At 36.2% G+C, this 23,343-nt stretch overlaps 1 protein-coding gene across 4 annotated transcripts in view; it reads right to left on the bottom strand.

Moving 5' to 3' along the window:
• The window catches only part of Lingo2 (leucine rich repeat and Ig domain containing 2), a 1,109,212-nt gene that overhangs the window by 906,218 nt on the left and 179,651 nt on the right, over nucleotides 1-23,343 (bottom strand). For all 4 annotated transcript variants that reach the window (XM_070008434.1, XM_070008424.1, XM_070008452.1 and 1 more), the window contains exon 2: nucleotides 12,615-12,710. The gene's annotated coding sequence lies outside the window, so the exon portion shown is untranslated. The remainder of the gene's footprint in view (nucleotides 1-12,614; nucleotides 12,711-23,343) is intronic.

A 23,343-nucleotide genomic window follows, 5' to 3' on the forward strand; every position in this document is an offset into this window, starting at 1 on the left:
TTCTTTATTCAATTTAGTTTATTTAATCATTCCATTATATCCTTTCATACATTTAATAGGTCTCCTATAACTCTGCCTTTTGCAAGAAAGAGGTATAGAAAAGGTGAAACAATGAAAGTATGACAATACAAATTCAATTTATTTTGAATTCAATTTGATGTTTACAGCATGATATTTTTATGTCTTAATCTAAAATTGTTTCAATTTCCCACAGCTTGTACAAGGGGTGATTCAATTTCAGATTAATTCAGATTGCCTTAGTAATACAGCTATTGTCTGTTGAACAAATCCATCATGATAACAATGCTGTCTGTGTAAAGTGGATTGCTCTGTTTTCTGAGATCAGAGGTTTGATGCCAGTTCCAACTTACCAAAGAATTATACTATTGCTTTATGACTAATTTACTTAAGAGATACATGTCAAAAAGCTGAGATTGATACTCAACAAAACTAGATTGTTTTATTCAAAAAATTTTTTAGAAAAATAGCTTTTTTCTAAAAAATTTTTTAGAGATAATACTAGTTTTTTAGAAATAAAACTAGTTTTTTAGAAATAAAAAATAGTTTTTATTTTTAAAAACTATTTTTTATTTCTAAAAAACTAGTTTTATTTCTAAAAACTGAATTCAAAAGTAAACACCAAAGTTACAGAAAATAATTTATATTTGCGACATAAAAGTATGTAGGAGTTATTTTCAGCAACTAATATTAAAGAAAGGAATAATATATTGTATGAGATACAGTATTTTAATTTTTCAAATGTTCTAATAGCTTTACAATGACAAGGACATTCTGTTCATCATGATAATAACACACCATTAAAAAAAATCCTTTCTAAGCATCTCAAGCATTGCCTTGGTGAACCACCTTGGCCTAAGAAGAGGCCTTGATGCAATGCAGTATTATATGAAATATTTTTCTTTCATATTCTATTTTGTAGGTTGCAAAAGAAGGCCAAGATTCAAACAGTAGGAAAGAAGAATAGTTAGTGCAATAATAAATCTCGATGCTCATAAACCTAGAAATTCCTTTTGTAACATTGGCCTGAAAATGGGAATAAATTCTTAATCTATCTACATGAATAGCAACTGGTGGATAAAATATGTCTCATGAGAAGTCTATTCATAGTTATTTGGTAAAATACAAAAAAGTGATTGCACCTAAACTAACTTGCTTAATAAATATGTTTAGAGACATCTATGGATCAAATATAAATATAATTTACTTTGTATGAAAGTCTTAAGGTATTTGAAAAATATTTCTTTTTTTTATTTTCATTTTTTTTTTGGTTAGGGTTAGGGTGAGGGTGAGGGTGAGTGTTAGGGTTAGGGTGAGAATTAGGGTTAGGGTTAGGGTGAGGGTTAGGGATAGGGTGATGTTTAGGGTGAGGTTGAGGGTTAGGGTGAGGGTGAGAGTTTGGGTGAGGGTGAGGGTTAGAGTGTGGGTGATGGTTAGGGTGACGGTGAGGGTTAGGGTGACGGTGAGGGTTAGGGTGAGCATTAGGGTTAGGGTTAGGTTTAGGGTTAGGGTGAGGGTTAGGGTTAAGGTAAGGGTTAGGGTTAGGGTGAGGGTTAGGGTTAGGGTGAGGGTTAGGGTTAGGGTTAGGGTCTGAAAAATATTTCTTGCTGTTCTAATGATCTGGTAATTTATTTTACTAGAAACTTGAATGTAACCTAGAAAACATACTTCTTATATGAATTTCAACCTGAAATACACACACACACATGCATTCAACATATTATAATATAAAAACACTAGAATGTGTTAGGGAAATAAATAATGTTATAACCTTGCAACTAATTACAAGTATTAAAAATATAGAAAATGAATATTCTCTACAGAAAGAAAAAAGGAAACAATCTAGGAAAGACTAATACAATATTAAAGAATTTCTTTTATGGCTAGTTCTCTACTTACAAGTAAATTTCACAATTATTATTTATTATTAATTTCACTATCCAAACTCAAATATGAGCAATTTCCTACCAACTTTAAAATGCCATTGAAGATAAAGCTGGTACTTCATACCTATAATCCTAGCATTGATGCCGGTTTGACATTACCCTGATTTACACAGTAAGACTTTAAAAAAAAGAAAAGATAGAAAGAAGAGATAAACTTAAATAAATCCTTATGTTCAAATCATATTTATCTAGTCAGAAGTTAAAACAAAGTCTATATAAGAGAACTTGAAAGAAAGATTTTTGAGAAGTTATAGTGATGGACTGAGATCATACTTAAGAAATAGCTATGATCCAGGCACCAATGGTTCACACCAGTAATCCTTGTTACTCAGGAGGATGAAATCTGAGAATCATAGTTGAAAGCCAGCCTGGGCAGGAAAATCTATGAGACTCTTATCTCCAATTAACTACCAGAACACCAGAAGTGGTGCTGTGGCTCAAAGTGGTAGACATCTAGCCTTGAACAAAAGAGATCAAGGGCAGTGCCCAGCCTGGGAGTTCAAGCCCCAAAACTGATTTAAAGAGAGAAAGAGAGAGACATACAGAGAGAAACAGAGAGAGGGACAGAGAGACAGAGACAATGACAGAGACAGAGACAGAGAGACAGACAGAGAGAAATGTCTATGGTCTGAGCATAGCAGATGACTCCCAAAATGATAGTGATGTTTACAGTGAAATTCATGACTTCAAGGAATGCTATGGTATATATCCACATATGTATATCCACATACAGCATTTCCTCTGTATCTTCGTGTAAAGAAGTACTAATAGGGGAGGATCACAATCTATAATCACTTTGAACCTTATTACCTTTTCAAGAGCCTATTTCCAGACATAGTAACCTTAGAAACAGGATTTTTAAGATAGGGACTTGGAGAATTATAATGCAATACATAATATTTCATTATCTTGTCCCTCCAAATTCATGACCTCATAGAATGTAGAATATATTTACCCACCCAAAAAAAAGTCCCAATAGTTTTGACCCAATCTAACATTAACTCTTAGTCCAAAGACTGATATAATTTGGAGGCAAAAGAAATTCTGTCCAATTGTGAGTCAAAGAAATCAGACAAGTTATTTTTCCTATATACAATGGTAGGGCAGGAGTAGGATACATTTATTATGCTAAGAGAGAAAAATTGTGAACAAAAGAAGGAAAGGATGATTGATACTGCCTAAAACCTAGCAAAGCAAATCCCACTGTATCTTAAGTATAAACTGCATGCCAGAAAGTAAACCAAATGGCTTGAAGCTCTGCCTTTTAGTCTTGGTAATATGAAAAGCCACCAACAAAGCTTATGGGTTGTCTTCTTGATCTTAAAGCCTTCTGAAATTAAGGAGATTGCATGGTCCTTATCTATGACAGAGGAAGAAATAGCTTAAACCCACATCTATTTGTATTGAATCTGTGGTAGTAAGAGGAGATCTGCTGATTTTTGAATCCAGGCATTTCTTCTTTCTTATAGCTAAGGCATTTCACAGCTATTTGGTCAAATAACTATACTGTCCCATAAAATCAAAACCAAACATTTGAAAGTCTTCCTTCATTTAATCACATCTTTGATCCTTTTAGCCCAAACTGTCCAGATTGCTGATGCTTCAATCTATTGCCAACTTAGGTTAACAGGATACTTAAATTCACAGTTAATTGTGTGATGGGGTGTGTTTCCAGTCCCTTCAGAATAAACTGTCAATTTGTGTAATATAGACAGGCTGAAATTTTTTCCTAATCTTTAAATTTGAATCGAATCCTTTATGCTAAACAATTTTTTAACACATAGACAAGTTAAGAATATGCCTAAACTTTAAGCTCTGATTAATTCCTTTCTGGGAAGCAATGCCTTCTTTAATTAATCTTTATTTTAGTGCATTTTATGATAGGTAGCATATCCTATAATGCCGTACACATATCACATCACCTCACAACTCCATGATACTGTATATTTTGCTTTGCTGTACCAGGCAATGTTATAAAGCAAGGTATCACAGCGGAAACTGAACTACCGTGTAGGAACTATTCAAAAACAAGTCTCCATGTTCTGTGATATTTATATATGATCAATGTAAATGAAAATTAGCTAGTTTTTCTTTCTTGTATTACTTTGCTGCAATTAACAATATTTTCTGTGAATTATACCTTTGTAACTTATCCATGTTTTACTTTCACAGAGAAAGTGGAAAATCACCATGGGAATAAATAAAGAGAAGTACTGTATAAACAGCCATTGAAAGGCTAGTAGAGATGCTGAGGGTGATACTGGGGAGGGAGGCATAGAAGGCATCTTTTCCCTTCAAGGACTTCACTGAAACTCCTACCAAATAAAATCAAATGGAATCATTGTTCATCAGATGGCTTCCCCAGGTGTTTGTCTAATTCCTGTTTTAAAGCCTCCAATGCCCAGACCTATCAAAATGCTTCTTGTTTTTCTTTATTGAATGTACTTTTTTAAAAAAATATAAGTTTTTTATTGTGAAAATATTGTACAGAGGGGTTACAATCACATAAGCAAGGTAATGAGTACATTTCTTATCAAGCATTGTTGCCTCCTCCTTTGTTTTCCCCCTACCATCCCTTCCTTCCCATCTCCACGACTATATCTACCCCCTCCAGCCTAAATTGTAAAGTTCGTTTTTTGTCATAGTGTCTTGTACAACTCCTTGTTGCAATGGGTCAACTTGCATTCCTATTTAAACAATTTGTTTTTTCCCTTCCACTCCCCAAATTGTATTAATATCAAATACAGTGAAAACAGGGGTTATATCATGGGGGAGGGACATACAAAGCAACAAAAAAATCACGTGGTGCCATCTCCCCCTTTGGTGATTTATTTTATATTCTTTACTTCTCTCAGTTGTTCCTCTCTTCTTTCCTTCCTCCTCCCTATGTCTGTCTGTCTCTTTCTATCCTTTTTTCTCTTTCTTTCTTTCTTTCTTTCTTTCTTTCTTTCTTTCTTTCTTTCTTTCTTTCTTTCTTTCTTTCTTTCTTCCTTCCTTCCTTCCTTCCTTTCTTTCTCTTTCTTTCTCTCCTCCTTTCCTTTCTTTTCATTCTTGTGTGTGTGTGTGTGTGTGTGTGTGTGTGTGTGTGTGTGTGTGTATGTGTGTGTGTGTTGGGAATGGGGCTTAAACTCAGTGCCTTAGGCTCTAAGTTGACTTTTTCACTGATGTCTGGCTCTCTACCATTTGAGCCATACCTCCCTTTTTGCCTTTTTGCTTATTAATTAGAGCTGATAGTTTCACAAACTTTTCGATAGGGTTGGATAGATTCACAAACTTTTCTGATTGAGTTGGCTCTGTACTGCTATCCTCAAGTCTCAGCCTCTTGACTAGTTAGAATTACAGATGTGAGCCACCATTGTTGGACTCTTATCATTTCACACACACACACACACACACACACACACACACACACACACACACACACACACACACACACACACATATATATATATAGAGAGAGAGAGAATTATTAATATTATCTGTAGTCACTCCTGTGCAATAGCACACCAGAAATTCTTTCCTCATTATAATTCAGTACTTGTTGACCAACTTTCCTCATTGCAGTCTCTCTTTTCAAGTCATATTTCAAAACAGAAAAAGATGAAAGAATAGCCCAGCTCCATTAGATCTCTGTTAGAAAGAGTTGTTCAAGTACCCAATTTTATGTATTTTTAAATTCTTTACCTTAAATGAAAATAAACTGAAACATCTAATGTGCTTGAGCTTTAACACATCTTGAGATGTACATGTTACAGAAGCTAACATTATCAGAAATAACATAGCTGTGTTGTTATTTTGGTACTATATCATGATATGTAACAAGAGGAGTACAGTGATTGATAAAACCACAAAGCGGGCATGGAAACTGGGATGAAAAGGGATGAGGAGTTCCTCAATTAGGAAAAGGGATGAGGGGTTCCTGAGATTTGCCATCTCTTCATACTAATGAAGGATCATGGGAGAACATCTCTTATTACAGATGGCCTTTCTGTAACAGGTAGCTCTCATGCAGCGGTGCTTCTGCTCTTTGCAAAACTTACTTTGAATATACAATGCCAATTATGGGCAGTGCACACATCAAGATTGTGGCAGGTGTCTAGAGTTATGCAATTAGTTTTATTTATGCACTTTTAGTTTCACATTTTCCAGAAAAGACGGACGAAAATCGACTAATGCAGCTTAAGAGGAACACACCTATTTTCATCTTCACACCTAGTCACCACAACTAAGAGAATCTAGCTGAAATAACAAACTAACCCAGTAAATGATTTTAATAGGGATCCAAAATTTCGAGATTCTCTTGAAGGTTTTCAAGCTAGTCATTAGCTGTAGAAAACAAACAAAAAGGCTTAGAGATTACCACCCGTGACAGGGGAGGCTGAGTGCTTCACATGTCTTTTGAATTCTAGGACAGCAGGGAATTTATTAGCATCTAGATATATAGATTTAATTATGTGGCAAACACAATTTTACTGTCATTTTTCAAAGTTAAGAAGAAACAAGTTACATCTAATTCCTTTCTCAGCAAATCTTGGAGTAGCACATAATGATAATATGATTTGTGTCCATGGCATTTCTATGCTAGCAATACTGTTCAATTAAGTCATTAGATGATAAACCACTCCTACTGCTCTCTGGAAAATCCTTATGAATATGACAGTATAATTATATTATATCTTATATAATATCTTATATATATCTTATATAATAATCTTATATTCTCAACAAGATCTAAGTCATTTTGACATCTTATTGCTATGTTAAAATAGATCATTCATTCACTCATTTAAAGCATATGATCTTAAAAACTATCGAATGAACTCATTTTTAATTAGAAACAATTAATTGTTCTACATATTATCTATGAATTTCTTCAGTGAAAATAGCCAGGCCCCTGTGGCTGATGCCTGCAATCCTAGCTATCAGATCTGAGGATCAGAGTTCAAAGCCAGCCTTGGCAGGAAAATACGAGAGACTTTTCTTTCTTTCTTTCTTTCTTTCTTTCTTTCTTTCTTTCTTTCTTTCTTTCTTTCTTTCTTTCTTTCCTTCCTTCTTTCTTTCCTTCTTTCTTTCTTTCTTTCTCTATCTATCTATTTTTATTGTAAAGATACTGTACGGAGGGGTTACAGTTACATGAGTAAGGTAATGAGTACATTTCCTATTGAGCATTGTTACAATTCCCTCCTTTGTTTTTACCCTACTATCAACATGCTTCAAGTTTTTTTAAATAAGTTTTTTATTCTGAAAATACTGTACAGAGTGGTTATTATGTGAGTAAGGTAATGAGTACATTTCCTATCGAGCATTGTTACCTCCTCCTTTGATTTTCTCCCACCATCATTTCCCTACCAAACTTCCCAACTCTTCTTTCCCCCCACCCCTAACCCTACATTGTAAAGTTCGTTTTCAACATAGTGGTCTGTATATCTCATCCTCAAAACAGGTCAACCTGCATCCCCATTTAAGCATTCTGCTATACCCCTTCCCCTACCCAAATTATAAAAATGTATATACAAGATGCAGAACACCAGAATCAAATACAGTGAAAACAGGGGTTATACTTTGTGGGAAGAGCTTACAAAAGAAACAAAAGAATCACATAGTGATAAATGCATTATCACATAATCACATAGTGATAAGTACATTAAAAATAATAGCAAGCAAGAAAAAAAATGCCTTGGGTCCCTGTCTTGAGGTACATTTCACTCAACATTATCTCTTATGGTCATAGGTAAATAGCCTTTGACCTTCTCTGTTGTAGACATGTACTAGACATTGAGATTCCACCTCACCCCAGTCAGAATGGCTATAACCAAGAAATCTAGTAACAACCAAGAAATCTAGTAACAATGAATGCTAGAGGGATGTGTCTAAAAGGGAACCATACTGCATTGTTGGTGGGAATGTAAACTTGTTCAACTACATTGGAAAGCAGTATGGAGGGTCCTCAAAAGCTCCATATAGAGCTCACCTATGACCCAGCAATCCCACTTTTGGGCATTTATCCAAATGATCACAAACAAGGTCATACAAAAGCTACCAGCACAACCATTTTTATCGCAGCATTATTCACCATAACTAAGATATGAAACCAACCCCAATGCCCCTCAGTATATGAATGGATCAAGAAAATGTGGTACACACACACACACACACACACACACACACACACACACACACACACACACACACACACTTACACACAATGGAATTCTATGCCTCCATCAGAAATAATGACATTGCCCCTATGTTAGGAAATGGAAAGACTTGGAAAAAATTAGATAAAGTGAAATAAGCCAGGCCCAAAGAAACATAGGTCCCATGGTTTCCCTTGAGACTCTTATTGCCAATTAACCACCCAAAAAACAAAAACAGAGTTGTGGCTCAAGGTGATAGAGCATTAGCCTTCAGCACAAAAAGTTCAAAGACTGAGTGCGAGCTCCGGGTTCAAGGCCCACAACCACCACCACTACCACCACCACCAAAAAACAAGGCCATAAAATCTACATCATTAAAATAAAAACACTGGGGTGTTATTTATCTTCAAGTGGTTATACTCATTTTTTAATTATCCCAAAGGCAGATATTCAGTTATTTGAAGAAAGGTGCAGGAAATGAAGGAAGCTATGGAATAAGGGCCTGGGGGCTCCGGAACGTACCGCTCCCACTTCTCACAGACAAACAATTCTACTTGTGAGGCAGTTATCTAACTTACATTTCCTTTTAACAATTCCAAAAGATGCTTTGCAAAGATACACACACACACACACACACACACATACACACACACACATATGTATGGAGAGAGAGCTTTGTGTTTTTCCTTTGTTTTTGTTTTAATGGAGGTTATACAAAAAAATCTTGCTTAACTGGAGCTTCATCAATATGACATTCAAACACAAAGAACTTGCTGAAAATGAGCAAGCACCTTGATGGGAAACCAAAAGAAAGTGTAGAAAGACAGGAAAAGATTGTTTCCCAAAAGAGTTCTCCTTGACTAGTTTTACAAAGCAGATGATACAGGTATTCTCTACTGGGGGCATGGTATTAAGAGGTCACGTGCTTAAACAAAAGCAAATATAGGCTGATTGTTCCCATATGTGCTTACGCTGCTAGCTACCATAAAGCAAAGCCTTTCAGGATTATAAAATTAAAATATACTAGGAAAAGAGAGCAGCTGTACCTGTTGTACACTCAGTCCCAAGACTAAATTCTAGCCCATCATTTTCTAACTTCATAACTTGATGAGTCATTAATATCTATCAATCAGCTTTATTAACCTGTAGGATGGGGATGCAAAGTACTGAGGAACACTACAATGAAGATTTGATGAATATTTATGAAAGCAATTGGCAAGTAAAAAATACTTTAATACATGGCAGCCAAAAATCAGAACCCCTATTTTTACTGACTGGGCCAGAGCTTTGTACTTTTTTACTCTATTAACTTTTCACATGTTCATGGAATCAAATTATTTACAAAGCTATTCTACTGTAAAATCAGTAGAAAATCATTACTGAAATTGTCTACTTCTTAGTTCTCTAATAAATGAGTAAAATGGTTCAATTTGACCTTCAATAACAAAGCTCCTGAATTAGACTACAAGACATGAAGCTTAAAGACAGAAAAAAAAATAGTCTCAGTTAGGGAGGTATCTATGCCAGGACTATACTAGTCTGAATAGTCATTATTTTTAAGTGTAGAATTTTAGGACTAACATTTCCTATTACAGCAGGACTCTAAGAACAGCACCCTGTACCCCTTATGTGCAATCAGTTTTCCAGATGACTCTAGCTCTTTTAAACTTGACAAATATAGGCCTTGAGATGAAAATAGCAAACAGCTCATCATCAAAGTGTGTTACCATTCAAGAGCTATAAACCAACCTTAAGTAAATAAAACACTTTTTCTTCCCAGACAGTTACTTCTGGAAAAGTTGACACTTCTTTTTATTTCCCTCCCCCCACTTCATGAGTTATGTCATCATTATGCCTACTTTTATGCCTATGTTGAAGCATTCCAATTCTTATTCCAGCAGATCTAGACAGATAACTACCATTTAAGATCATCAGCAACATTCCAAGCAGTAGACTTATTGTATTCTTTGTAAACTTTATAAAGTATAGGCAAAATGACTGTTTTAGCCTCATATTATATTAAATACATTATACTTAGGTTAAGAGTTAAATTCCTTCATCACTATCTTAGCATTAATAAGACAGTAAGCAAACATAAGAATGTTACAGAGAAAAGCCAAAGAGAAAGTCATGTGTCTCTTAGCAGAGAAAATTCTTTTCCTATAAACAACTTTGTTTTTGTGTGGGTGCCAGTCCTGGGGCTTGAACTTAGGTGCTGAGCACTGTCCCTGGCATGTTTTTGCTCAAAGTTAGTGCTGTTTCACTTGAGCTGCAGCTCCACTTCTGGGCTTTTAATGAGTAATTGGAGATTAGAATCTCACAGACACTCCTGACTGGGCTGATCCTGAACTACCATCATCTAATCTCAGCTGCTTGGGCTGGTAGGTTTATAGGTATGCACTATCAGCACCCAGCTTAAAACAACCATTATTTAATCTAGTCAAAAGGAGATGTAAAATGGGAGCTTGGAAATATTTGGTTAGGAATTTCTCTCCATATGTTACAGGACTTTCTTTGGTAGCTTTTGGTATTGAGTTCTAATTTTATTCCCTTGTGGTCTGAGAGAATGCAAGGTATTCAGTACCCTTAAAATGAAAGTCACACAGTGTAGGAGTAACACAGACACTTACGGCAGGTGTTCTCAGAATGAAAACTAATTGAACATCAGTTTTGTAAAGAATGATCCAGCTTCCCTTCCGATGATGCTCTGGGGGAGCCCATTCTCTCTTGATGGGAATTCTAGCTTGATGTAAGCATTGTATTCATTAATTTCATATGCTTTTATCTTTTATTCTTTTATTCATCCAATAAAAAAGTAAAAAAGCAATGGAACCTGGCAAGATTGACATCTTCTTCTCTGATCTTACATTGAGCATTGGCTTTTCCCATTACTACACTGCATAGAAAGTAAAAATGTAATCTTCCACTGCAGGCATGTAACTCTTTCCAGAGAAATATTGCTGATTATTACCAATACAGAAGCAAGCCTCTGTTAGCACAAGTGCTGTTGAGATAATGCTTTATAGATTCCCAGGGGGTAATGTTGGATATCCTGAGCAAATCTGACTTACAGCGACAGAGTCAGTATCTGGTTGGCAATCACTAGAGCCACTTTGTCAATTTTTTCCAGGTAGGAGAGCTATATGAACTAAATCCAATGTTTCTGCTGAGTCCCAAGAACAAAAGCGTATGTGTTCTGCCACTTACAAACTAATGTCGCTAAAGCGTAGTGAAATTCTAAAACTCTCATTCAGCAATCTATACTTTCCCTAAACAAATGTTGGTAAATATATGTGTGAGTCTAAATATAATGTTCAATGGGTGGAATTTCAGTTAACCATTTTTTCAGTCATGATCTTTATGGTTAGAGTGTTACCAAATTTTAGCTTTTGCAGTATCATGGAATACTCATTGTGTATCAGGCAGAATGGCAAGAATTTACATATATTCTGTCTTCCTTCCCTAAGGTCTTGCAACAGCCGCATAACATAGACAATGATAAAGTGAAATGAGACATGTTAACCAACTTGCACCAGGTTATACCCTACTTAGCTATAAGGGTGAGATTAGTAGTTCTATTAGGCCTCTGCATAGTCAGGACAGGTTATTTGTGTGGAGGATGCTTACTAATTTTCATTTAATAGCAGAGATGATGAGATAATTACACCATGTTTTCCTCTACTACTTTTTCATTATGTTTAATTTCTTTGAAGCACCAACGTTTTGCAACTAGTTAATGACTTCTAAAAAACATTCTTTAATACTAATAAAACTGTAAAGGGGGTTTTGAAAAGGAACTTTGATTTCAAATTTATTTACATCAACAAAACTAGACTGACACTTGCAAGAAAGGGTAAGCAGCAGTCAATCATGAAATGGGATATACAAACATGAGAAGAAAGACAGGTGTCCATGTGCTTTACTGGAGTTGATTAGAAACATAAAAAAATAAAATAAAAAATATAAAGGAAATTCCTTCACTTCAATTTCCTATAGAGGAAAAGCAATTATAGCTCCTTTCTAAGTAATAGCTTACAAGTTAAGGAAGGATCTTGTCCTCAACCTATTTTTTCCCCTCTTCAACTATCACAAATATGAACATCAACATGAGAATTGAAAGCGTAGAGCTATAGGTATATCAATCTTAAGGCAATAACTAGCTGAATTACTGTTTTTCCATCTGTACTATTAAGGAAACATAATAACGTATATAGCCAACATAGTATATATCAGGAAACTAATAACCAACATGAGTTCTCTATAGAGCCCTATTCAATTTTGTGAGCCAGAATTATAATCACTTCAAAACAATAGTTATTTTAGACTATCAAGCTTATATTCAGTCACATTTTTAATACTTTATTTCATTGTTTATAATAATAAAAGCCATCATACATAGCTCATGCGAGTGCACACACATACATATACAGAGACACATGCACATGCACGCACACACACTATGCATTTCTCAGTTTTCCAAGGCCCAAGATGTTTAATAATTCTGTTCGCTTACCAAAACATGAAGCTCTTTCAACATGGAAGCTGAAACTTCATTTGGGATCCTTCATTACAAGGACTCCACATCTTGAGAATATCTTTAGTGAATTTCCTAAATAAAAATGAAACAAAAATACTTGGGAAAATAGGAAAACAAACATACACAGTCCCTTCCAGTAGTTTTCATCTGAAATTCATTGTGTCATTTTTCAGGTAGTTATTTTTGCTTTAATTCTGAAAAAAAGAATTATATGTACTTCCTGGTCAAAAATTCATAATTGGATCACTAATATCCATCTCTCTTTGAATAAGAAAGCCTCTTCAGCAAATGGTGCTGGCAAAATTGGTTAATAACCTGTAGAAAACTAAAGGTAGATACTTATATATCACCCTGCATCAGAATCAACTCCAAATGGATCAAAGACCTCGGAGTCAAAGCAGACCCCTGAAAACATTACAGGAAGGAATAGGAGAAACCCTAGGTCTACTTGGCACAGGCTAAAATTTTCTTAATAGAGACCCAGAAACACAACAAATCAACGAAAGGTTGGACAAATGAGATTACATGAAGCTGCAGAGCTTCTGCATGGCAAAGGACATAGCTAGCAAGATCAGTTGTTTGAACTTTGGTGTCATAGATTTCATTATATTGGACATATTGACAACAATATATATGTAAGAATATATGAGAGCAACCAGATTACAGCTAGTATGTCAGAAAGAAAGTATGTTGAATATAAACTTTATCTTTTTTTTAATTGGGAAAATACCATACAGAGGGGTTACAATTACATGGGCAAGGTAATGAGTACATTTCTTACCAAGCATTGTTGCCTCCTCCTTTGTTTCCCCTTACCATACCTTCCCATTTCCCCCAGCCCCCATCCCCCCACTCCGCCCGACGCCAAAGTTATAAAGTTCATTTTCGACGTAACATCTTGTACATCTCATTGTTTCAGTGGGTCCACCTGTATCCCTATTTAGCCAATATGTTTTTTCCCTTCCCCTCCACAAATTATGCCAACATCAAATACAGTGAAGGCAGGTGCTTTTTATACCTTGGGGGAGGTACACACAAAGCAAGAAAGAAATATCTTATAAATATGTTAGAAACAATAGCAAGAAAGAGAAAAAACAATTGAATCCTTAACTTGGGATTCATTTAGCCTAACATCAACTTATCTGACTGTTTCTGCTTGTCTTAGACATATACTAGTAATTGCAAATAAGGGAAACCATGGGACCTATGTTTCTTTGGGCCTGGCTTACTTCACTTAATAGAATTTTTTCCAAGTTTTTCCATTTCCTAACAAATGGGGCAAGTCATTCTTTCTCATGGAAGCATAGAATTCCATTGTGTGTATATACCACATTTTCTTGATCCATTCATCTACTGAAGGGCATCTGGGTTGGTTCCATATCTTAGCTATGGTGAATAATGCTGCAGTAAACATAGTTGTGCTGGTAGCTTTAGTATGGTCTTGTTTGTGATCATTTGGGTAAATGGCCAAAAGTAGGATTGCTGGGTCATAGGGGAGCTCTATGTGGAGTCATTTGAGGAACCTCCATACTACTTTCCAAAGTGGTTGAACAAGTGTACACTCCCACCAACAATGCAGATAAACTTTCTTTTTTTTTTTTTAAGAAGTTTGTTAATGGTCTGAAAGTTTAATGAAAAAAATCTTCCTTTGAATTAGAACACCCATCATTATTTTTAATCATTTGAATACTATGAAAAATATTTTATTCTGTACATATGTGATCAAGCACATTGCAAATTAAAATCCCATTTAAAAATTTTCCAGGTACTATTTTCTGTTCTAAAAATTGAGCAGCATTTGTTGGTTGTAAAATTAAAATAAATACTTATCCATATTGATCATGAAATTTGATGATGATTATTCTTAAATGCTCTGTGCTCTCTCTCCCCCTGTATCTCCTCACCCTCCTTCCATCTTTTCTTTCCTGATACTTATATACAAGTATGTTCACCCACTCATTGCATACATTACAACTCAAACTGATTGTAAGAAGTTACAATGTGATTAAATAAAATACTATTTATGTTTACCTTTACAATGCCCTAGCTATTTGGCTTCATTACAATAGAATCTGCTACAAAATAATTAACTAACATCCTGGTTATGCAAATCACAGTATTGAAAACACTGAACACTAGATTGTGTGAAACATCTTAAGCTTAAGGAGGCCTGTCTAGTGATCAATTTTAAATTAGTCACTTCGGAAAAAAAATCCATGGTTTTGTTCTCTTGGTGGCTTCCTGAGTTTCTATTTTTGAACAACAACAACAAAAATTTATTACAGTTTTGTTAGATTGCATGGATGAGTGTCTTTTCCCAAAAGTTAAACAGGAAGAAATAAAATCCACTGGGTCCACCAAATAATATGGACATCTCAATCCTCTGGATAGATTTACATGAGGTACAGGTTTTGAACAGTGAAGGTTGTTTTGATTTCCCTTTTAATACAGGTCACTTAAGAATTTCATATTCTTGAACTGTTGTCTGACTGTTCTAAACTTATGCTTCTGTGTTTTGATTTGAGATTTTGGCAATGCGTTTCTGCACACCACATTTGTCCTTTGCCAGCTGGCTTCCGCTTAGGTTTTGCAGTAGGCAGCACTAGAGAGAGGCTAGGAGGCACAAGAAGAAAACAAAGGGCTTATTCTCTTCTCTTCACTCTTGTCAGCAGTGCCTGAGCTGTCCGTCATCCTTCCCCTGTAGCAATACTTTGTTTACAGATCTTCTGAACCCTTCCGGAAACACGCATTCTGCGTTCTCAAAACATATCCCACGAGCAGAATAGCTCAATAGCTATGCGCATATGGTCATATGAGGTGATGCTAAGTGAAATGAACTCCAAGGCATGGACACAAGAAGTTTGTCTTTGCTGTTGTTGTTTTTAATGTACTATGTGATTTCTTGTTTCTTTTGTGTGTCTGTCCCCCTATGGTTTATCCACTGTTGTCACTGTATTTGACTTTGATACCCTGGGTATTGTATATGTATGTGTTCATCTGAATTAGGGAAGGGAAGGAGAACAACAAAATGGTGAGACGAAGGAGCAAGGGGGAACCAATGCAACAGTGACACTCACAAGACAATAGGTTGGAAATGATCTGTACAACTGGGGGAGGGTGGAAAGGGGGAGGGAGGGAAAATGAGAGAAAAATGAGGGAGGCGAGATGAAGGAGCAAGGGGGAACCAATGCAACAGTGACACTCACAAGACAATAGGTTGGAAATGATCTGTACAACTGGGGGAGGGAGGAAAGGGGGAGGGAGGGAAAATGAGAGAAAAATGAGGGAGGCGGTAACAAGTTCGACAAGGATTGCACATATTACCTTACTTATGTAACTGTAACCTATCTGTACGTCACCTTGACAATAAAATAAATAAATAAATAAAATGTAAAGAGAGTATCAATACTAGGTGGTTTGTATCCCTTTCTAACTTTTCTTCCAGTTGGAGCTCCTTCAAGTATCTCTAGTGCATTTCTTTGGCATCATGACTGGACCTTTAATACTACTATCCATATATAGACTAGAGACTTGAAGGGTCTCACTGTCTCAGCCCCCTACATCTTCTTTTTGTTCCTGAGCCTAATGATGGTGCTCTTCCTTCAGTTCAATATCTATGTAACTTCAGAAGTCCCTTGTGCCTCTTCTAGTTCTCTGCCAGCTCTTTTACCCACTATTATATTAAAACTTATTTATTTAAATAATGAGTGTAATTCTTTTGCCCTTACTGGATTTTGCAAAGAATTGGGATTTTAGTTTTAGTATGAGTATGGGAAGAAAGAGAAGAAGGGGAAAGGAAAAGAAGAACCTTTCATTTATTGATGTACTTGCCATTTTTATTTAATTTCAATAAAGCCCTAAGAAAGCGGTATGATTGCTAGTATTATTTACATTAATAAAATAACTATAACACTGACTTATTACAATGTTGTGTGTGTGTGTGTGTGTGTGTGTGTGTGTGTGTGTGTGAGAGAGAGAGAGAGAGAGAGAGAGAGAGAGAGAGAGAGAGAGGAGAGAGAGAGAGAGGGAGAGAGAGAGAGAGAGAGAGAGAGTTAGTACTGGGATTTGAACTCAACACCTTTCGCTCTTTGGTTGGCATATTTCCACTTGAGCCATACCTCTAGTTCCAGTTGTTTTGCTGATTAATTGGATGGCTCTGATCCAAGATCCTCCGATCTCAGCCTCCTGTGTAGTTAATATTACAGGTGTGAGCAACCAGCACCAGACATCTACAATGTATTATTTCATTTACTACCATAAATGTTCAGAAAATGAAGGTAATTAGACCCATTTAACAACAGAGAATTATATGACAAACATCTTGTAAATATCAGAATTGTGATATCAATAGAATTTATCTTGGTCCCAACCCAAGCTGTCTACCCACTGCGATAATGGAATTTTTCTGAGATTTTTCTATCCTTTTCTATAATTATTAAAGTGTCTGTCAAGGCTTTTCTGCATTCCTTGTATCCCAATCTTCTCTTTTTAAACATGTGAATCAGAGAAGGTGTGGGTACATGAGAGCTCATGGAGAGGCTCCCTGGGTAGCTGCAGAGATACTGAATATGGTGTACAAGCACAGAGAGTGTGCAGAAGGACCAGGGCCTCATGTGATCTTACTCCTAAGGTTAAAGCAATGTGTTTAGTATCTACCCATCTAAATACTCCCAAGGTAACAAAAGGACTATTTCTCAAACCTCAACCTTCGCTCTTTGCAGATTTTATAATTCTGAGATTCCCATGCTACTTCACAGGATCTAACAATGCTGTGAAAACACGGTGTTCAAAATGCCTTAGTAGTTTCTATCATCCACATCCATGTCCTCTCAATCTGACTTTAGCGTTCTCACCTTCAGAGGAGAGTTCATTTCTCCATTTTTTAAATACATACTGGATTTTATTGGGGAGGAGGATGAAGAATAATGTGACTTCTGAGCCTAGCACTTATGAAGCCTTACATTCTTCTGATTGTGAGCTATTAGGATTCTTCTGTTATTTAAAGGTGAGTCCAAGACGGGCGCCAGTGGCTCACACCTGTAATCCTAGCTACGCAGGAGGCTGAGATCTGAGGATCACAGTTCAGGGCAGGAAAGTCCGTAAGACTCCTTTTTTTAAAAAAAAAATTCTGAAAATACCATACAGAGAGGTTACAATTATATGGGCAAGGTAATGAGTGCATTTCTTATCAAGCATTGTTGCCTCCTCCTTTGTTTCTGCTTCCCATCCTTCCCATCTCCCACCCCCCCCAAAGTTGTAAAACTCATTTTCGACATAACATCTTGTATATCTCATTGGTGCAACAGGTCCACCTGTATCCCTATTTAAACAATTTGTTTTTTTCCTTCCCCTCCACAAATTATACTAACATCAAATACAGTGAAAACAGGGGTTATACCGTGGGTGAGGGACATACAAAGCAACAAAGAAATCATTTTATAAATATGTTAAACAAAATTGCAAGAAAGAAAAAAAAACATTTGAATCCTTACCTTGGGGTTCATTTCACTTAAAATCAACTTATCTGACCATATCTGCTTGTCTCAGACATATACTAGTTATTGCAAATAAGGGAAGCCATGGGACCTATGTATCTTTGAGCCTGGCTTACTTCACTTAATAGAATTTTTTCCAAGTCTTTCCATTTCCTAACAAATGGGGCAATGTCATTCTTTCTGATGGAGGCATAGAATTCCATCGTGTATATGTACCACATTTTCTTGATCCATTCATCATCTGAGGGGTATCTGGTTTGGTTCCATATCTTAGCTATGGTTAATAATGCTGCAATAAACATAGTTGTGCTGGTAGCTTTATTATAGTCTTGTTTGTGATCATTCGGGTAAATACCCAAAAGTGGGATTGCTAGGTCGTAGAGGAGCTCTATGTGGAGTCTTTTGAGGAACCTCCATACTACTTTCCAAAGTGGTTGAACAAGTTTACACTCCCAACAACAACGCAATAAGGTTCCCTTCTGTCCACATCTCTAGCATCTGTTGTTATTAGAGTTCTTGATTCTAGCCATTCTAACTGAGGTGAGGTTGTATCTCAATATTGTTTTCATTTGCATTTATGGCTAGGGAGGTTGAGCATTTCTGCATGTGTCTATTGGCCATCAACGGACAAGGGTCTCATATCTAAAATAGACCTTGAACTCAAAAAATTAAATCCCCCAACAACAAATTTTCAAAGAAACAACTGCCCGATAAATAGGTAGGCTAAAGACTTAAAGAGAAACTTCTCTAAAGAGGAAAGAAGGATGTCGATAAAATTCATCTCCAATAAGCCACTAGAAAACCAGAAGTGGCGCTGTGGCTCAAGTGTTAGAGTGCTAGCCTTGAGCTGAAGAGCACAGGGACAGTGCCAAAGCCCAGAGTCAAGCCCCATGACTGACTGAATAAAAAAGGGGGGGGGGAGTCCACACTGCACACAGGGCAGCCATCACTAAATGGGAGGTATGGAGGTCACCTTAGACTATCCAGACCTGTTCAAGCTGCCAGATGTCCACAGCTCCAAGACTACTGTGGAATAGTAAAGCAAAAGTACCAATAAAACCGAGGGATGGTGGCTCACCCATAATCTTGGCTACTCAAGAAACTGGGATCTGAATATCACAGCATGGGAAGGCAAGTTCGAATGTGACTCAAATGTCAGAGTGCTAGCCTTGAGCACAGAAACTCAAGAGACAGAGTTCAGGTCCTGAGTTCAAACCCCAGGACTGGAATGAACAAAACTAAACAAACACACAAACAACAAAAGTGCCAATGAGCTGAGCCCAGACCTAAATGCAACCACACAGAATTATAAGCACATAAACTGGTATTCCTTTTAGCTACTAAGTTGTGGGTGGTTTGTTTTACAGTAATAAATTACTGAGAAACAATTTTAATTACTATCTTCACAGTAGTCTTTTAAATGTTTAAAGAAAAGTTGAAGCGAAAATGTAGAATGCCATGGGGCTGAGAATAAGTTTCCAAATATGTATTACTTTCTCTTAGGCTCATGATGGGATAAATAGTGATTGATCAAAGACACCCCAGGTCTGGCAAGCTAGGAAATACTATGGACAATGCAAGAGTTAAGATCTGGGACTCACAGATTTGGATTGAGACTATTGTTACAAAGAAGAGTTATGTTTATTTAAGTATATAATTTCATATATAATATAGCTGTAAGTATTTTATGTATAAATCAATATAGTTTATGTCTGGATATCTGAAAGTATATAAGTATATAAGAAGTTGAGCAAAATCAGTTCTCAAATATTTGCAATCATGGTCTAATTATACATAAGAAGGCCCTGAAGAATATCCACTTATTGATTTGTTTTGACCATTTTAGAAATGAAAGGTAAAAAACACTGAAAAATAGTCATTGTTTATGTTAGTCAAGTTATGTTATAACTTGAAGATTCATTAATTAAAAAGACAATATAATTTATATGTGTCACTTTTATGAAAGACAATCACATTTTCTAAAACAAAACACTGGTGAGGAGAGCGAGTTTGTTCTTTTGGGTGTGTGTATGAGATTTCCCCTAATGGGTGCTTTAATAGAAGAAGGCCAATTTTGTTCTCCACCCACGTTAAACCTATGTGCTATGTATTTTTATTACTCTTGTTTGTTTAAAACATGTGAAGAAAATCTAGGCAAAAGTAGATATGTACGTAGGAAAGATATTTTCAAAACTTTTTGCTGTAGATATGATTTTTTAATAACATAGCAGCATTTTATGAGTAATAGTTTCTAGAAAGTTGGTTACAATTTAAGGAAACCCACACACTATTAAAAACAACTATTCATAGTGTTATATTAAAATCCACTCAAGTTAGTAGTTATGTTATTCATTTACTTGCAGACATCATCTTCTAGTGAACTGGAAAATAGTAACTCATTAAATGATGTATACTTTCAAATTATGAACAGATATACAATACAAAAAGTCTATATTTTAACATCAAAATATCATCAGAATTCTTTGTCAGTATTGAGAAACTACCAAGCTTCTATGTAGCACACAAAAAAAACCTTTTCAAATTTTCAGTTTTCATTTAAAAGTTCAAATTAGAGGAACAGCAGCAAATACAAGATATTTGCTTTCCCTGCAATAAGTCACTTATTTTCCCTTTGAAAAAAATAGATTTCAAGTACCCAAGTCTCCTTAGCATTTAGATGAAAACTAGGCACATTTTTGAAAATTTGTTTATTAAAGTTACCAAATGGAGAAAAAGAATGACTTTAACAGCAATTTGTTAGGACCACCTTGAACTTACTGTGGATGTAGCTCTCTCTCTCTCTCTCTCTCTCTCTCTCTCTCTCTCTCTCTCTCTCTCTCTCTCTCTCTCTCTCTCTCTCTCTCTCTCTCTGTGTGTGCGTGCGTGTGTGTGTGTGTGTGTGTGTGTGTGTGTGTGTGTGTGTGTGTAGGATGAAGAGTTTTCTCTTTTCTTCATCTATGGTTGAAAAGTCACAGTGGCATTTGATAGAGATCAGAAGTTTCAACCTGCAGTGGAAAAAATTAGACTTGGGCATCTGTGGCATAAAGAGAGGTCTGAGTGCACATGTTCTTGTGATTGAAATACATAAAACACAACTTCTCCCTAGTGTGAACAGTCATTGCTCATCCTTACCATGTATTAAATTTGTCCAGCTTTTAAAATGCAGATACAGCAAAGAACTACTTTACATTTGCATATATAACACAACACAGACAACTAATTTCTAAATATTCACACTGTGCTTGTAAGAGGAAGGACATCATGTTGTATTCATTATGAGGGAAAACGTTAAAAATCACTAGGTTAAATAAGCTGCAATAAACATAGTCGTGCTGGTAGCTTTAGTGTGGTCTTGTTTGTGAACATTTGGGTAAATGCCCAAAAGTGGGATTGCTGGAGCATAGGGGAGCTCTATGTGGAGTCTTTTGAGGAACCACCATACTACTTTCCAAAGTGGTTGAACAAGTTTACACTCCCACCAACAATGCAGTAAGGTTCCCTTCTGTCCACATCTGCTCCAGTATCTGTTGTTAGAGTTCTTGATTATAGCCATTCTAACTGGGGTGAGGTGGTATCTCAATGTTGTTTTGATTTGCATTTCTTTCATGGCTAGGGATGTTGAGCATTTCTTCATGTGTCTATTGGCCATCCTTCTTTCCTCTTCATGGAAGTTTCTCTTTAAGTCTTTAGCCCACTTACTTATTGGGCAGTTGTTCCTTTGAAGATTTGTTGTAGAGGGATTTAACCCAGATGCCCCTCAGTAGATGAGTGGATCAAGAAAATGTGGTACATATACACAATGGAATTCTATGCCTCCATCAGAAAGAATGACATTGCCCCATTTGTTAGGAAATGGAAAGACTTGGAAAATATTATCTTAAGTGAAGTAAGCCAGGCCCAAAGAAACATAGGTCCCATGGTTTCCCTTATTTGCAATATCTAGTATATGTCTGAGTCAAGCAGAAAAGGTCATTTAAGGTGATGTTAGGGAAATGAACCCTAAGATACATATTCAAATGTTTTTTTATTTCATGCGATTGTTTCTAACACATTTATAAGATTATTTCTTTGCTGTTTTGTATATCCCTCCCCCATGGTATAACCCCTGCTCTCACTATGTTTGATGTTGTTATAATTTGTGGAGGGGAAGGGAAAAAACAAATTATTTAAATAGGGATACAGGTGGACCCATTGCAACAATGAGACGTACAAGTTTTTATATTGAAAACGAACTTTACAACTTTGGTGTGGGGGGAGGAGAGTTGGATGGGGGGGGTGGGGGGGATGGGATGGAAAGGGGAAACAAAGGAGGAGTCTACAATGCTTGATAAGAAATGTACTCATTATCTTGCCCATGTAATTGTAACCCCTCTGTACAGTATTTTCACAATAAAAAAAAATCACTAGGTAAAAAAAATTACTATGACTTTATTGATGTACCACTATTAGCATTCACCCAGCATGGGATGAATGTGTTTGGTATGATAAATATGATCAGGTTTAAACTGAACCCATGGTAGAGAAAATAGGAATTCTGGCTCTTATTTAACTTTATGGTAATAAGAGGCAACATGGCATCAGGACCCTCTGGGAACAGCACAAGCCCCACAAGGCTGTGTGTAGCACTGGATAGAAAGAGGGAAAATGGAGTTGAGAGACTGAGAGGATTTCCTGAGTCAACTGCTGCAATGCTCAATGGGAAAATGAGTGGCTGTGCACACTTGCCTATTCTGGTGGGTTTCTAATCATTTAATATTTATCCGTGATTTGTATTAGAGTACTAAGATTTTTCTCTTGACAATAGAATTGTTTTTTTTTAACCTGTACAGCAAAGTAGTGGAACTACACTGATACTTCCCAAATAATTCTGCAGTTCAATTACACACCAGCGGATGAAACATGTGTCAAGTAACATGTGTCAAGTAATACTTTTGGCAAGCTACATATACCATGAATACTCATTCCCTGCTTCTCTCTCTCTCTTTCTCTCTTGTTTACTTGATTGTTCTTGTTCTCTCTGTGTCTCTCTGTCTCTCTTTGTCTTTCTCCTTTCTCTCTTTCCTTCCTTTTCCTCCTCCTCTCTCTCTCACTTTCTATCTTCCTCCTTTTCCTCCTTCCTCTTCCCCAACCCCTCTTCTGTTCATCTTTCTATCTCTCTCCCTCCCCTCTGGGTAATTCCTAACATAGAAGATATTCTGAGAAATCTTTGC

The sequence above is a fragment of the Dipodomys merriami genome, unplaced genomic scaffold (genome assembly GCF_024711535.1).
Source record: "Dipodomys merriami isolate MVZ:Mamm:240054 unplaced genomic scaffold, mDipMer1.0.p SCAF_11, whole genome shotgun sequence".
NCBI lineage: Eukaryota > Metazoa > Chordata > Mammalia > Rodentia > Heteromyidae > Dipodomys > Dipodomys merriami.